At 40.6% G+C, this 17,872-nt stretch overlaps 2 protein-coding genes across 2 annotated transcripts in view; both read right to left on the minus strand.

The window, feature by feature from the left end:
- C030002A05Rik (RIKEN cDNA C030002A05 gene) overlaps positions 1-7,810 on the minus strand; it is a 138,762-nt gene extending 130,952 nt beyond the window's left edge. Inside the window, exon 1 of the mRNA XM_030243881.1 lies at positions 1-7,810. This exon is cut by the window's left edge and continues 130,952 nt beyond it. The gene's annotated coding sequence lies outside the window, so the exon portion shown is untranslated.
- Positions 1-17,872, minus strand: part of Csmd1 (CUB and Sushi multiple domains 1) — a 1,642,848-nt gene that overhangs the window by 1,592,048 nt on the left and 32,928 nt on the right. The window lies entirely within an intron of this gene.

Genomic DNA, 17,872 nt, shown 5'->3' on the forward strand with positions numbered 1-17,872 from the left:
ATACAAGCTCTAGGGGTACTGATTAGTTCATATTGTTGTTCCACTTATAGGGTTGCAGACCCCTTCAGCAACTTGGGTAATTTCTCTAGCTTCTCCATTGGGGGCCCTGTGTTCCATCTTATAGATGACTGTCATCTATAAGATGGATCACAGTCATCTTCACTTTAAAATAGGTGAAGTAAGTGGGAAACCGCACGCAGCTAGGTGGCACAGACTAAGTTGTTCCAATTAGGTGAGAAGTGGAATTTCTGATTCTGTGAACCTGAGAGCATCTTGTCAGCCAGAGCTAGGAGGAGGCCATGCACCCTCCTGGGAGGCCCCTCCTCTCATGCTTATCTCTTCAGCCTTGGAATGGATCTAGAGTCTGTTGATGCCTAACTGTTAGAACTGTCTACCGGTGTTTTCCATCCTAGGCCTTCAGAGATAACGTCTCATTTAGATCTCAAAGGTGTTCATGTTCTCCAATAGACAAGAGAGCAAACACACTGCAAGTGAGGCCAATGGACCAGACAAAATTTACACAAGTCCTGCTCAGAAAATGTCCAGGGTTGCAATACCTGCTGACAGCAGTACCGTGCCATAAGTCCAATAGACATTCTCCACATTCTATCCCATGACCCTTTCTTTTGTGTCACAGGTCCCCCACCAAGTGATAAAAGTCCCCTGAGGTGGGGGTAGGGTGAGGGAGTCACAGCCTCAAAGGTGTTTGCTTTAGATCTTAGTTGTCAACAACATCATAGTTGTCAACAAAGTGAAAGACAGCTTGATAGTATTGACACAATGTGTGCTCCCAGTCCCTCCTGCTCCACTCTCCTCCCCCCCCACCCCTCTTGGGTAAAAGACAGTGTCTCTTCTTTTAAATTTTGTTTGGAATTGTCATACATTTCTCCACTGAATTTCAGTCACTTCACCCAAATTGTCCTGGGGAGTGATGTGACCATACCCCTCACCACACCCTCTCACTCCAGAAACCCTTCTTCCCTAAAAGGCTCCCTGCACCTACTTTTGTGTTTTGATTTTGTGTGTGACCCACCAAGCTTAATTAGCTTCTTGCTGGAATGTGGGGTTATTTCCTATGGCAAAGGCAATTTATCAGTGGTCATGCCTGGGAAGAAAATGACCCCTTGTCCTCCAAATCTCTTTATCAGTTGGGTTTTTTAAAAGGCATTAAAAAAAAAGCAATATCAGAAAGTGCTATCAATCTTGAGAAAGAAAACCATAGTTTTCACTTGAACGCTCTAAGATTTTATTCTTTTATTTTTAACAGTGTGTGTTGGTGAGATGGGTGTGTACTTGAATGCAGATGTCTCCTAAGGCCAGACCAAGGGATCCCTGTAACAACTGTTATAGATGGAGTAAGCCACCATGTGGGAACTGGGACACCAACTCAGGTCCTCTGTAAGAACTGTATGTGCTCTTAGCTCTTGAGCTATATCCCCCTGGCCCCTGGAACCCCACCCCAATGTTGTTTGTGTTTTATAATCTAATATAAATCCCTTCCAGACATTATCATGTTGAAATCCAGAGTGTATCTTCATGCTGTATTTATGATCAGTTAGATTTATGATCAACTCAACCACTTCAGCCAGTATGAACACAATCAGAATCAAAATATTCATTAGGAATCCTAGTTACATTTTTTCCCTGTTTCTATACATTTTATACAAAGGGTATTGCCTTTAGAAGGTACAGACTATCCTAACTAGATATTCAAGATAGAAACCATTCGTGTGTGTGTGTGTGTGTGTGTGTGTGTGTGTGAGTGTGCGAGCGCGATTGCGCATGTGCGTGCACGCTTCTGTCTGTGTCTTTCTGTGTATGTGTGTATTCTGTGTGTGTGCTAGGGAAAGACATCTTGTTGGAATTGCTTGATTATTTTCTATAACAGAAAGAAAAGAATTAGCTTTTCAAAATCAGTTGTCTATACATGTGGAGATTTTCTGAAGTTTTGTCAGCTTTTCCTTTTCTCCACTTTGTTGTATACCACCACATTGTTAGAGACATCTAAATTTTACAGTCCATATAACCTAATTATTTGAGTGGCCTATATGAGTTAATTGTTTTAAAAGCAAAATATAACAGAATTCAAAATACTATACATTTGAAATTGATCAGAGTAAATAGTATAGTTTTTTTTAAAATCTTTCTTTGCTTCCTATATTTGTAGATAACGCCACCTAAATATTCTGTTTATCCCCATCAAATTACAATCTAACATCTGCTTACTATTTTTTTTGGCTTTTCTATGTTTTGAATCTGGTTTTACTTGCAGCTCAACACAGTATGGAATTCACTAGGTAGTAGAGGACAGCCTTGTGCACATGGCAATCCTCCTGTGTTAACCTGGACTGCCACACCCAGTGCTCTTATTGTTTTTCTAAAGATACAGCCATGACTGCACCATCTAGTAGGTACCACCCTCCAGTGGACCCTTCTCTCTGTTCTCCCTTTTCCTGAAGTGAGCACTTTCAGCTCTCCACGATTCACCACAGTTCCTCTGCTCAGCTTTGCCTCAGCCTCCTCAGAGATGTCTCTGCTTTCTCTATGTTTTCACAATTCCTTCCTGACTTATAAATATGACTCCCTTGCAAGACCCTCCACCAACACATATGTACAGTCTCCATCACACCGTAGGGTATATGTAATGTTTCTATGTTTCTGTATTTTAACCTACATCAAGCCTGCTGGTTTTGCTCTGACTGTTAAATGTACAAATTGGCAGTTTCACATATTTAAAACTATAACTCTGGTCTGGAGAGATGGCAATTCCTATTCACAGAGAGTGTGTCACAACCACCTCTTCTGGCCTCTGATGTTAACTACACTCATATGCACACAAATATGTCTATAAACCATCAGGAAAATCTTTAAAAGTGAAACTCCACTCAAATATGTTGTCCATAATTAAAAAGTGCACAGCATCCCCGTCAAACATGCATCAGAGTGTGCAGGTGACATGAGGGAAAATTGTCATAGGACCCTATTGTCAATAAACAGGACAAGCTGTAGTATAGATACTGCAGAGCTAGGGACCAGTAACTCCCAGCAGAAAGAAATTGGGACTATACGTGTGTGTTGTGGGGGGTGGGAAACTTGGAGATGCTGAAAATGTTCGTATTTGTGATGTTCTCTGAGGGAGCTCAGCGAAGGCTGTACACTGAGGTCATCATTGGGCTATATGCTAGTGATCTTGGATTCAGCATCAGGAGCATGTATGAAAGGAAGCCTGGCCTTTCCTCCACGGGTGACTTCCATTTGTCTAAAGCCAAGACAACAGAACAGTAATTGTATAGAAAAGGCAAAGACTTGGAGGGATCCCAGATCCACAGTTTGAAACAAGGTTAATTTTATTTCTGGGAAGTTAGTAAGATCTTAATCATATATAACTTCCACACAAGAGATAAAAATTAACACACAGGAAATAAATAGAAAAGGGAATTTAAAATATACGTGATACTGGCCAGTACGTACAAGAGCAGATGCTCTGTGCCCAAAGCTCATCTGAACTTGTTTGAAAATTATCATTCCTCTGTAACCAGTGGCAGCTATAAATACTTGTGCCGGTCACGGTTACATATTCCAAGTCTCAAGCAGAATTTGCGTATGTAATTTCCATAACTCTATCCCAGTTTTCCTCTTTCAGCCTCATGGACAATTACAAATAAGTTTCAGACCTAATTGCTTAATGTGAAGAATATACCTTGGTGTTATAGTGAAGAGGCTTTGTAGCTACCTTTTCAAAAAAAAAAAAAAAGTCCTATATGATAAAAATAGTTTTTTTATGGAGAAAGCTTTGGCAGCATCTGTATTCAGAGCAAACAGGAGCCAAGATAGAACAGAAAGAGGTAAAATAGAATCTCGATGCCAGACAGAACTTGGGTTATGGAGAAATGGACTGGAATATTGATTGTGGCGAAAGAAAATGCACAGAGGAAAGGAAATTGATGAGAATTGTTGGCTTTTTCATTTCAGAAGTTAAGGGGAAAAAAAAAAGATGAAGAATCAGAATAAGGTCAAAAGTCTAGGAAACCTAGAAGGTGGATCTTGTCTCTTCAGACCTGAAATCCAGTTGCCCCTGTGCAGAAGTTGAAATGACTTTCTACTTGGCATTATCTCTCAATCCGTAGGTGTGTGCACTATCACATGGGTCTCTGGCTTGACAAAGGGTTTTCCTAATTACTATAATGTTATTTAATTTTATTGTATGTACATAAGGGTTTTGCTTGCCACATTTGTGTACCACATGTGTGCCATGATAATAGAGGCCAGACGAGGGTGTTGCACCCCCAGAACTGTAGTTACAGATGGTTGAGAGCTGCCATGCATTTGGGTACTAGCAGCTGAACTTGGGTCCTCTGCAGAAGCAGCCAGTGGTCTTAACTACTGAACCCTACATCCAACTCCCTCGGGAACTTCATAGAAGGAATTTTACCTAAGTCTGTTCATTTTGTGCTTATTTCTTATCTTGTATATTGTTTACATATCTATTCTTCCAAAACGATCTTAAATCTGATTATCACTCTTCAGCAGAATCTCTTGCTGTTATTTTTGCAGTGACATTTAACCCACACATGCACTGGGATATTTAGGAAATGGTTTGTTTATAAACAAGGGCTCACTTTGTAGCCCAGGCTGGCCTCAAGTTTATAATATTCTTGCCTGAGCCTCCTGAGTTTGGAGTACAGACATGTATCACCCTGTCCAACTATGTGACTGATGGATTTATAGAACTGAATATGTATCCTTAAAGCTGTTTGTTATGTCTACTTTTGTTCATACTGACGTTTATGCAACACTTATTCTATATATTCATATATTCTAATTTTTCAACATTTTTCATCAATAATATTTAGAATTTCACTTACAAGCCTTACATAGTGTTCTTATAAAATGTATTATAAAATATATATCTAGTAACTTTAGGTTCTCCAGCCACTTGAAATGATGACTTTATAATTTAGTTTTAAGATATGCTTACCTGTGAAATAGCAACTTGAATCCTGGGGGCAGATAACCAACTGTACTGTGAATGTACTTAACACCTACTCCAAAAGGGTGGGGGCACCAACCCATGGAACTGTAACTCTGCTAAGGCCCAAGTCTGGGGAGGCAGTGAGCCCATGTGTATTTCTGATTGTTAACTAAACTGACAAAGCAACAAGTTACCTTCTAAACATTTTTCTTATAACATAGCAAAAGCAGCTTCTACCTGAAACCAGATATGACTCATATAGTGAACAATAGTGAGTCCAGACTCGAGGCTAACCAAGGGAGAATAAATAACAAGCAGGAGTCCATCCCTAAACACATTATTTATACCAATGCCCTTAAAGCTCGGGGCTAGACATTGTAGAAGAAAGAGCTAGAACGATGTAAAACATGGAAGATAAGATAAAGGGATATGAAATGTCACTCCCTAGACTCAGTATGGCCACTGCAATTTTCAACTCACATTAATTTTAAGCAGCCTGCACCAGGCCCATACAGTATGAGCCCTGCCAACGATCAGTCAGGGAAGAGAGGAGCTCACAGATCCTCAACATTCATATCTGAATGACTGGCTAATGATAGATTCTAGAAGAGGGAGGACCAATGAACGGTTTTGGTTCTGTGTCTCCTGCTGAGCCAATCAGGCTCCAATGGATGGCTGCAAATGTGTGTCACACAGATGGCCCTTTTTAAACTTGGTGGATCACACAGCCAAAGATGAATGTGAGAGGGATATGTGTGGTTGGACAGGGTTGGCAAAGTAGCACCGTCAGAACGTAAGGTGCACATATGTAAAATTATAAAAATTCAAATAATAATTATCACAGAAGAAGTAAACTACAAACATGTGACCTTTGCAAGGCTAGTAATCTCACATTTTAGTAATTGGTGTGGAGACACTTCTGAATATTTCTACTCAGATACCAATGACCGTAGTTTTGTTTACTCCTTCCTAACTCTAAGATTTTCTCTATACTTTTGTACCCCTGATGGCCCTGAAATGAAACCTCGTGCAGAGTTTCTTTGAAAAGGTAATAGTAGGTATAATTTTGATTCTGACTTTTAAAATAGGACCATGTGTTTCCATTAAGAATAATGCTTCCTGTAGATTTTTTGGGTAGATGCAATTTTTAGGTACCCTTTATATAGCAAGGCTGATATAATTTATCACGTTGGGGAAGCTTCCTTCTGTTCCTAGTTTGCAAATGTCTCGATTCTAAACAGTGTAAAATTGTGATCACACACTTTTCTGCTCCTCCTAGATCAGTCAGATGACTTTTCTCTTCTACTTTATTCAGTAAATATGGTAAATGTAAGAGTCTTCTTCTGTTAAACTTCTTTTATATGCTTGGTAAAAATCTACCTGGTGTGGCATTGCATTCCATTACAAATAACTTGTAGTGTTTCTCGTTTTGTTTTGCAATGTTATTTATGAATGAGGGATCCTGTATGACCCCCTTTCTCTATACTAACTACATCTGTTTTTATGTCAAAGTTCACTTGGCCCTATGCCTCAATATTCTTTTTTTCCTATCTTTTTTCTTTTAATTTTACACAAATAATACTCATCTGGGGTTTCATCTTGTGGTATTTTTCTCTGGGAAATCCCCTGAATTTTCTGTAGTCTCGGTAGCACACTATCCATTCTATGCCCCTGGTTATGTAGTGTCTCTCAGCCAGGGACCGCTTTGCCTCCTGGGACTTAAAAAGACAGATGTGAGACATTTTTAGTTGCCAAGCATTTTAATCTTTGCCCAACACCACCACTTAGTATCCTAAGTTTCTGGCCAGTTCCTCAGCATATCCCAACCAAGAAGAGGCAACCCCAAGATTCAACAGAACCACTGAAGAGAATCAAGTGGGATCTCTTTGATAACTTAGAATTTCTTAGAAATGGTCCATATTCTCTTAATTTTCAAATGCATTGTCATAAACCTTCATGATATCCTCTCCCTTTATATTTTAGTCAACACTGAGCAAAATTGAAAGATTTCAGCTATTCTTAGGATAACGGGATTTTGAAGAGCAAAAAGATCACCCAATTCATGACAACTGTCCTTTGGAATTGAAGCAAAATTATTTGAAGAAGAGAATCATGCTCTAGGGAGTATATGAAGATGAAGTTTCACAATACAGTACTGCAACTGCATATACCTAGGTTTCTAAACTGCAGTTTAAAGTTGCCTTACATTAAAAATACATGCATTTAGAATCTCAGGGGTCACTAGGACTTACTGCTTTTTTAGAAGACCTGACTTCAATTCCCAGAACCCATGTGGGGCAGTACAGAACAACCTGTATCTCCAGCTCCAGGGGATTTGCTGCCCTCTTCTGGACTCACATGTACACAACATAAACAGACACACAGGCATAAAAATATAAAACCAGTAGGTCCACCAATAAAGCATCTTCAGTCTTTTACAATTAGCCTGAGTGAGGAGAGGATGGATTTTCTGTCAAATGCTTACAATTGTCTACAAAAGTATGTTTTCTCTTAAAATGTAAGCAAAAATTACAAATGGTGGTTAACTCAAAGAATAATATCATTTAAAAGTAAAGCTGATGACACTAACATTTTAGAGATCATGATTCAAATTTCTAAGTGTAGTGAATAAGGCATGCATTAGCCTCTGTCTACAAAGTATGCCATTTTAGTTACAGAAAAGTAATGTGAGTGCCATTAGTAAAGTCCTACCAACTTAAAATACATTAGATACATCAAGGACAATGTGAAACCATCCTGTATCAATATTTTATAGTTTTTTTTTCCATTTTTTATTAGGTATTTAGCTCATTTACATTTCCAATGCTATACCAAAAGTCCCCCTTACCCACCCACCCCCACTCCCCTACCCACCCACTCCCCCCCTTTGGCCCTGGCGTTCCCCTGTACCGGGGCACACAAAGTCTGCGTGTCCAATGGGCCTCTCTTTCCAGTGATGGCCGACTAGGCCATCTTTTGATACATATGCAGCTAGAGTCAAGAGCTCAGGGGTACTGGTTAGTTCATAATGTTGTTCCACCTATAGGGTTGAAGATCCCTTTAGCTCCTTGGGTACTTTCTCTAGCTCCTCCATTGGGAGCCCTGTGATCCATCCATTAGCTGACTGTGAGCATCCACTTCTGTGTTTGCTAGGCCCCGGCATAGTCTCACAAGAGACAGCTACGTCTGGGTCCTTTCAGTAAAATCTTGCTAGTGTATGCAATGGTGTCAGCATTTGGAAGCTGATTATGGGGTGGATCCCTGGATATGGCAGTCTCTACATGGTCCATCCTTTCATCTCAGCTCCATACTTTGTTTCTGTAACTCCTTCCATGGGTGTTTTGTTCCCACTTCTAAGGAGGGGCATAGTGTCCACACTTCAGTCTTCATTTTTCTTGAGTTTCATGTGTTTAGGAAATTGTATCTTATATCGTGGGTATCCTAGGTTTTGGGCTAGTATCCACTTATCAGTGAGTACATATTGTGTGAGTTCCTTTGTGATTGTGTTACCTCACTCAGGATGATGCTCTCCAGGTCCATCCATTTGGCTAGGAATTTCATAAATTCATTCTTTTTAATAGCTGAGTAGTACTCCATTGTGTAGATGTACCACATTTTCTGTATCCATTCCTCTGTTGAGGGGCATCTGGGTTCTTTCCAGTTTCTGGCTATTATAAATAAGGCTGCTATGAACATAGTGGAGCATGTGTCCTTCTTACCAGTTGGGGCTTCTTCTGGATATATGCCCAGGAGAGGTATTGCTGGATCCTCCGGTAGTACTATGTCCAATTTTCTGAGGAACCGCCAGACTGATTTCCAGAGTGGTTGTACAAGCCTACAATCCCACCAACAATGGAGGAGTGTTCCTCTTTCTCCACATCCTCGCCAGCATCTGCTGTCACCTGAATTTTTGATCTTAGCCATTCTCACTGGTGTGAGGTGGAATCTCAGGGTTGTTTTGATTTGCATTTCCCTGATGATTAAGGATGTTGAACATTTTTTCAGGTGCTTCTCTGCCATTCGGTATTCCTCAGGTGAGAATTCTTTGTTCAGTTCTGAGCCCCATTTTTTAAGGGGGTTATTTGATTTTCTGAGGTCCACCTTCTTGAGTTCTTTATATATGTTGGATATTAGTCCCCTATCTGATTTAGGATAGGTAAAGATCCTTTCCCAGTCTGTTGGTGGTCTTTTTGTCTTATAGACAGTGTCTTTTGCCTTGCAGAAACTTTGGAGTTTCATTAGGTCCCATTTGTCAATTCTCGATCTTACAGTACAAGCCATTGCTGTTCTGTTCAGGAATTTTTCCCCTGTGCCCATATCTTCAAGGCTTTTCCCCACTTTCTCCTCTATAAGTTTCAGTGTCTCTGGTTTTATGTGAAGTTCCTTGATCCACTTAGATTTGACCTTAGTACAAGGAGATAAGTATGGATCGATTCGCATTCTTCTACATGATAACAACCAGTTGTGCCAGCACCAATTGTTGAAAATGCTGTCTTTCTTCCACTGGATGGTTTTGGCTCCCTTGTCGAAGATCAAGTGACCATAGGTGTGTGGGTTCATTTCTGGGTCTTCAATTCTATTCCATTGGTCCACTTGTCTGTCTCTATACCAGTACCATGCAGTTTTTATCACAATTGCTCTGTAGTAAAGCTTTAGGTCAGGCATGGTGATTCCACCAGAGGTTCTTTTATCCTTGAGAAGAGTTTTTGCTATCCTCGGTTTTTTGTTATTCCAGATGAATTTGCAAATTGCTCCTTCTAATTCGTTGAAGAATTGAGTTGGAATTTTAATGGGGATTGCATTGAATCTGTAGATTGCTTTTGGCAAGATAGCCATTTTTACAATGTTGGTCCTGCCAATCCATGAGCATGGGAGATCTTTCCATCTTCTGAGATCTTCTTTAATTTCTTTCTTCAGGGACTTGAAGTTTTTATCATACAGATCTTTCACTTCCTTCGTTAGAGTCACGCCGAGATATTTTATATTATTTGTGGCTATTGAGAAGGGTGTTGTTTCCCTAATTTCTTTCTCAGCCTGTTTATTCTTTGTGTAGAGAAAGGCCATTGACTTGTTTGAGTTAATTTTATATCCAGCTACTTCACCGAAGCTGTTTATCAGGTTTAGGAGTTCTCTGTTGGAATTTTTAGGGTCACTTATATATACTATCATATCATCTGCAAAAAGTGATATTTTGACTTCCTCTTTTCCAATTTGTATCCCCTTGATCTCCTTTTGTTGTCGAATTGCTCTGGCTAATACTTCAAGTACTATGTTGAAAAGGTAGGGAGAAAGTGGGCAGCCTTGTCTAGTCCCTGATTTTAGTGGGATTGCTTCCAGCTTCTCTCCATTTACTTTGATGTTGGCTACTGGTTTGCTGTAGATTGCTTTTATCATGTTTAGGTATTGGCCTTGAATTCCTGACCTTTCCAGAACTTTTATCATGAATGGGTGTTGGATCTTGTCAAATGCTTTTTCTGCATCTAACGAGATGATCATGTGGTTTTTGTCTTTGAGTTTGTTTATATAATGGATTACATTGATGGATTTTCATATATTAAACCATCCCTGCATCCCTGGAATAAAACCTACTTGGTCAGGATGGATGATTGCTTTAATGTGTTCTTGGATTCGGTTAGCAAGAATTTTATTAAGAATTTTTGCATCGATGTTCATAAGAGAAATTGGTCTGAAGTTCTCTATCTTTGTTGGATCTTTCTGTGGTTTAGGTATCAGAGTAATAGTGGCTTCATAAAATGAGTTGGGTAGAATACCTTCTACTTCTATCTTGTGAAAAAGTTTGTGCAGAACTGGAGTTAGATCTTCTTTGAAGGTCTGATAGAACTCTGCACTAAACCCGTCTGGTCCTGGGCTTTTTTTGGCTGGGAGACTATTAATAACTGCTTCTATTTCTTTAGGGGATATGGGACTGTTTAGAAGGTCAACTTGATCCTGATTCAACTTTGGTACCTGGTATCTGTCCAGAAATTTGTCCATTTCGTCCAGGTTTTCCAGTTTTGTTGAGTATAGCCTTTTGTAGAAGGATCTGATGGTGTTTTGGATTTCTTCAGGATCTGTTGTTATGTCTCCCTTTTCATTTCTGATTTTGTTAATTAGGATTTTGTCCCTGTGCCCTTTAGTGAGTCTAGCTAAGGGTTTATCTATCTTGTTGATTTTCTCAAAGAACCAACTCCTCGTTTGGTTAATTCTTTGAATAGTTCTTCTTGTTTCCACTTGGTTGATTTCACCCCTGAGTTTGATTATTTCCTGCCGTCTACTCCTCTTGGGTGAATTTGCTTCCTTTTTTTCTAGAGCTTTTAGATGTGTTGTCAAGCTGCTAGTATGTGCTCTCTCCCGTTTTTTCTTGAAGGCACTCATAGCTATGAGTTTCCCTCTTAGAAATGCTTTCATTGTGTCCCAAAGGTTTGGGTACGTTGTGGCTTCATTTTCATTAAACTCTAAAAAGTCTTTAATTTCTTTCTTTATTCCTTCCTTGACCAAGGTATCATTGAGAAGAGTGTTGTTCAGTTTCCATGTGAATGTTGGCTTTCTGTTATTTATTTTGTTATTGAAGATCAGCCTTAGTGCATGGTGATCTGATAGGATACATGGGACAATTTCAATATTTTTGAATCTGTTGAGGCCTGATTTGTGACCTATTATGTGGTCAGTTTTGGAGAAGGTACCATGAGGTGCTGAGAAGAAGGTATATCCTTTTGTTTTAGGATAAAATGTTCTGTAGATATCTGTCAGATCCATTTGTTTCATCACTTCTGTTAGTTTCAGTGTGTCCCTGTTTAGTTTCTGTTTCCATGATCTGTCCATTGGTGAAAGTGGTGTGTTGAAGTCTCCCACAATTATTGTGTGAGGTGCAATGTGTGCTTTGAGCTTTACTAAAGTTTCTTTAGTGAATGTGGCTGCTCTTGTATTTGGAGCATAGATATTCAGAATTGAGAGTTCCTCTTGGAGGATTTTACCTTTGATGAGAATGAAGTGTCCCTCCTTGTCTTTTTTGATGACTTTGGGTTGGAAGTCAATCTTATCAGATATTAGGATGGCTACTCCTGCTTGTTTCTTCATACCATTTGCTTGGAAAATTGTTTTCCAGCCTTTCATTCTGAGGTAGTGTCTATCTTTTTCTCTGAGATGAGTTTCCTGTAAGCAGCAAAATGTTGGGTCTTGTTTGTGTAGCCAGTTTGTTAGTCTATGTCTTTTTATTGGCGAGTTGAGACCATTGATGTTAAGAGATATTAAGGAAAAGTAATTGTTGCTTCCTGTTATTTTAGTTGTTAAAGGTGGCATTCTGTTCTTGTGGCTGTCTTCTTTTAGGTTTGTTGAGGGATTACCTTCTTGTTTTTTCTAGGGCGTTGTTCCCGTTCTTGTATTGGTTTTTTTCTGTTATTATCCTTTGAAGGGCTGGATTCGTGGAGAGATAATGCGTGAATTTGGTTTTGTCGTGGAATACTTTGGTTTCTCCCTCTATGATAATTGAGAGTTTGGCTGGGTATAGTAGCCTGGGCTGCAGTTTGTGTTCTCTTAGTGTCTGTATAACATCTGTCCAGGCTCTTCTGGCTTTCATAGTCTCTGGTGAAAAATCTGGTGTAATTCTGATAGGCTTGCCTTTATATGTTACTTGACCTTTTTCCCTTACTGCTTTTAGTATTCTATCTTTATTTAGTGCATTTGATGTTCTGATTATTATGTGTCGGGAGGAATTTCTTTTCTGGTCCAGTCTATTTGGAGTTCTGTAGGCTTCTTGTATGTTCATATGCATCTCATTCTTTAGATTTGGGAAGTTTTCTTCAATAATTTTGTTGAAGATGTTTGCTGGACCTTTGAGTTGAAAATCTTCATTCTCATCCACTCCTATTATCCGTACGTTTGGTCTTCTTATTGTGTCCTGGATTTCCTGGATATTTTGAGTTAGGATCTTTTTGCATTTTCCATTTTCTTTGATTGTTGTGCCAATGTTCTCTATGGAATCTTCTGCACCTGAGATTCTCTCTTCCATCTCTTGTATTCTGTTGCTGATGCTCAAATCTATGGTTCCAGATTTCTTTCCTAGGGTTTCTATCTCTAGTGTTGCCTCGCTTTGAGTTTTCTTTATTGTGTCTACTTCCCTTTTTAGGTCTAGTATGGTTTTGTTCATTTCCATCACCTGTTTGTATGTTTTTTCCTCTTTTTCTGTAAGGACTTCTACCTGTTTGATTGTGTTTTCCTGTTTTTCTTTAAGGACTTGTAACTCTTTAGCAGTGTTCTCCTGTATTTCTTTAAGTGATTTATTAAAGTCCTTCTTGATGTCCTCTACCATCATCATGAGATATGCTTTTAAATCTAGGTCTAGGTTCTCAGGTGTGTTGGGGTTCCCTGGACTGGGCGAAGTGGGTGTGCTGGGTTCTGGTGATGGTGAGTGGTCTTGGTTCCTGTTAGTAAGATTCCTCCGTTTACCTTTCGCCATCTGGTAATCTCTGGAGTTAGTAGTTATAGTTGACTCTGTTTGGAGATTGTTCTTCTGGTGATTCTGTTACCGTCTATCAGCAGACCTGGGAGACAGATTCTCTCCTCTGAGTTTCAGTGCTCAGAGCACTCTCTGCTGGCAAGCTCTCTTACAGGGAAGGTGCGCAGATATCTTGTATTTGGACCTCCTCCTGGCCGAAGAAGAAGGCCCAAAACAGGACCTTTCTCAGACACTGTGTTGCTTTGGCAGTTCCCAGGTGGTACAGACTCTCACCTAAGCAGACTAAATTCCTAAGTTCCTTGGAGTCCCGGGACCAAGATGGCGACCGCTGCTGCTGTGGCTTAGGCCGCCTCCCCAGCCGGGCGGGCACCTGTCCTCCGGTCCGGACGGTGGCCGGCTGTCCCTGGCCCACAAAGGGTGCTGCCTCAGCGCCTCTGTGCCTCCGCCTGTTCCAGAAGCTGTCAGGTTCTCTGGCGCACCCTCTCACCTGTTCAGACCAATTTCCCAAGTTCGGCGGGTCCCGGACCAAGATGGCGACCGCTGCTGCTGTGGCTTAGGTCACCTCCCCAGCCGGGCGGGCACCTGTCCTCCGGTCCGGAAGGTGGCTGGCTGTCCCCGGCCCACACAGGGTGCTGCCTCAGCCCCTCTGTGCTTCTGCCTGTTCCAGAGGCTGTCAGGTTCTCTGGCGCACCCTCTCACCTGTTCAGACTAATTTCCTAAGTTCGGCGGGTCCCGGACCAAGATGGCGACCGCTGCTGCTGTGGCTTAGGCCGCCTCCCCAGCCGGGCGGGCACCTGTCCTCCGGTCCGGACGGTGGCCGGCTGTCCCTGGCCCACAAAGGGTGCTGCCTCAGCGCCTCTGTGCCTCCGCCTGTTCCAGAAGCTGTCAGGTTCTCTGGCGCACCCTCTCACCTGTTCAGACTAATTTCCTAAGTTTGGTGGGTCCCGGACCAAGATGGCGACCGCTGCTGCTGTGGCTTAGTCCGCCTCCCCAGCTGGGTGGGCACCTGTCCTCTGGTCCGGAAGGTGGCCGGCTGTCCCCGGCCCACACAGGGTGCTGCCTCAGCGCCTCTGTGCTTCTGCCTGTTCCAGAAGCTGTCAGGTTCTCTGGCGCACCCTCTCACCTGTTCAGACTAATTTCCTAAGTTCGGCGGGTCCCGGACCTATTTTATAGTTTTTAATAATGTGCAGAAGACAGATGTTGTTTTCACAACACTGACAATGAAAATATCTGATGTTCCAATGCCATGTTCTTTCAGGCAGCAAACCAGCATTTGTATTGAGTATTGATACAGTTATTTCTAATCACCCATGTGTAATAACCCAAGATCAGCAGGGAAGAATGAAGAGTCTCCACACTGGGTTGCCTGGATCAGGTTGGCCTGTGGGTACACATGAAGGGGATTGGCTGAATTGTGTGTTAACTGATGTGGGAATCCCCAGCCCACTTTGGGTAACACCATTCCCTACGTAGAGGAATGTATAAAATGTAGAGAATGGGTTGTGCACAAGCAGGCAAGCCTTCTTTTGTCTCTTCCTTTGACAGTGGGACAGATGCTCAGGCTTCTGTTGATAGGACTTTCTGGCAGGGAAGAACTATCACCTGGAGTTCAGAGTTCAGAGCTACAGTACACCCTCTCTCTCTTCTAAGTTGCTTACAGCAGGGAGAGTTTGTCACAGCAGCAGAGATGAAAGTAAAGCAAGCCCCATGCTCAGGTCTCTCAGCATCATTGGGACCATTTTCAGCCACAACTGCTCCACCTCCCCAACCTGCAGATGAGCACCAGATTTGCAAGCAAAGGTTAAAACCTCAAGTACCACTCATCTCAGAAACTGAAGTGCTTGTTGAGCTTGAAGTTTCCTAACAAAAGGAAAACATTGGCAGGGAATGGAACAAGAAATAGTTTAAAATCTAAAAATGGCTGGCTCCAACCCACATAGATAAAACAGCAAGGGAGGGAAACTGTTAAGCAAGGACTGTCAAAGGCACACGTGGCCTCTTTTCAACTATGAAGCCAGCGTATACAAGGAGGACAGTATCTTTCTCTATCATTAAACTTCTCTTCCAGGGCCCCCTGATTCTTTCAGGCCATGGGTTCCCTGTGACTTCTCTGCCTTCCATACTTTGCCAAGTTCACCCACAAATAATGCAGCCCTGTTTGTTGGTGATGGAGGGTTGCCATTCAGAAATGTCTGAGATCCCAGACCTCTGAGCCACCATCTATCACATTCGCTTTTTCCATTCTTAATTGCTAATTGTCCCAGCCATTCTAGTACTGAGGTGTGATTTCCCTTCACTATGTCTGGGAAAATAAAACAAAGCCTGCTAAGAAGCAGATGCCGAACCCTGGGGATGATGTGTGAAGCCACCTATGAAGTGTTTTACCTGGCTTTCTTATTATTGGTAGGCAATGTAAAACTCTTGGATGTGACATTTCTCGAACATTCTCTCCACGTTACTCATGAGTTATTTACAGTCTTTTCTTGAAGATGTTTCCAAGTTGTATTCTTCTCAGTGATAATCATCAGCATTCATTGGCTGTGTGAGGACTCCGAGTTTTACTAGGTACTAAAATTTACTCATGTCTTCTGTACTTAGAGATTCAGAAAAAGAAGGATGTTTCTCCAGATCTCAGTGTTGCCAACTCTAAGCAGAATCTACCTTACAAGTTTTGAATTCTACATGACAAGTAGAAAACATGCACCAAGAAGATGTAGTCTGCAGAACATTCTTAGAAAATGAATAGATTTGAATACCATTCATTTCATTAGATTTTTGGAATAAACACCTAATGAAATTAATACTCTTCAAACAAATCCAATTTCATCATAATGTAAATTAAGAAATATCGCTTGCTATTTGGGCCATGTCATTTCGGCAAGAAAAAAATGTAACTAGCTGTGGTGGCCACAGGTGTGACAACAGAAATTTGATTTCTAAAAATGCTAATGAACTAAACCTTCTCTTAAATGGAAGAAAACATTCCAATTAAAGAGGACCATTGAATAATGCATGTGTGGATTCAAGAAGGCACACATTTTCTTATTTAAAAACTGCAAAAAAGAAAAAAAAAAGAAACATGAAATTAGTACGTCATTTGTTTTGGATTCCAAAGGAAATACAAGGTTTTAACGACATCGTGACTTACTTTTTCCTCACTTATTGAAATTCTATTTTGCTTTAATGTTTCTTTCAATTAAAAAATGTGAAAATTTAATTGTAAGAGTGTCTGTTCCCTTTACATTTGAACATTGCTGTAATAGTACTATTCAAACAGAAATTCAAATGTGAATTTAAAAATATATCCAAAGCAAAACCAGAAAAAAATTCAGTCCAGTGAGTATTTGCTGTGAAGATGGCAGCTATTGAGAAGTTCTTATTTTTTTCTAAACTGCCTCATAGGGATGTAATGCAGGAGTGGGTTACATGATTATCAGATACAGGGCTCTGAGTTTGATCTCAGAAACACAACAAAGGGATTTAAAACAAAAAATAGGTTGAGTTAAAACTTTGCACAGCATTCAATTTCTTTTCCTGAAACCCATGCAGAAAACTAATAAAGAAAGCCTGAAGTGGGTGGAGACCTGGGCAGGTCCAACAGGAGGAGGAGGGGTCAAGGGAGTATGATGAAGTGAGCAGGACGGAATATATGGACGGATGGGAACAGCATTATAAACCAAAGATTATGAGTTATCAACATGAAAATAAACTAAATAATAAATAATTAAACACTGAGTATTTGCATGAAAGACCATTCAGTGTGGGTGGTGATGTAACAGACATTTTGGAACAGAGAGTAATAAGGAAACTCTGTGTCCTTGCCACAGATTAACAGGCAATAGAGTTGTTAACAAGCAGCATAAGGTTTTCATGCCAAAGCCATGTCTTTGTAGCTACATTATGTTTTCCCACAAGTAAAAGAGGAATGGCCAGTAATATAGGAACAGATGTCAAGGCAGAAAAATACAAATGATACTACTTAATAGAAATATTCATCCCATAGTCTAGAAAAGAAATAAGCCCTCTAAACCTTCCATGAAGAATTAACAAATATTTATTTAAACAAAAATATAAATAAATAAATAAATATTTTAAGGAAAACTGAAATGACTCAAAAAGAATCCATAGGCTCTGCCTCTCCAATGAGAAAACATCCTGAAGACCCAAGATTTGTGTGACTGAGATTTTCAGAAGCCTCCTGCTCTGTTTGGAATATTATTTCCAAATGACATAAGTAGTATTCAATCACTGTGAAAGCACTAGCCTGTTTATTCAAAGTGACTAAAATCATCTATCAGTGTGTACCAGCTAACCAGAGAAGCACCTTTTTGGTCAGACCTGTGTCATCAGTACTAGTGACAATGCATAATGCTGATGCCATGGCTGTAATGACTTCATTACCAGGAGGACCACCTGTTGACCACAGTTGGTACTTGCTATTGCTA

This window comes from Mus musculus, chromosome 8 (assembly GCF_000001635.26).
Source record: "Mus musculus strain C57BL/6J chromosome 8, GRCm38.p6 C57BL/6J".
Taxonomy (NCBI): Eukaryota; Metazoa; Chordata; class Mammalia; order Rodentia; family Muridae; genus Mus; species Mus musculus.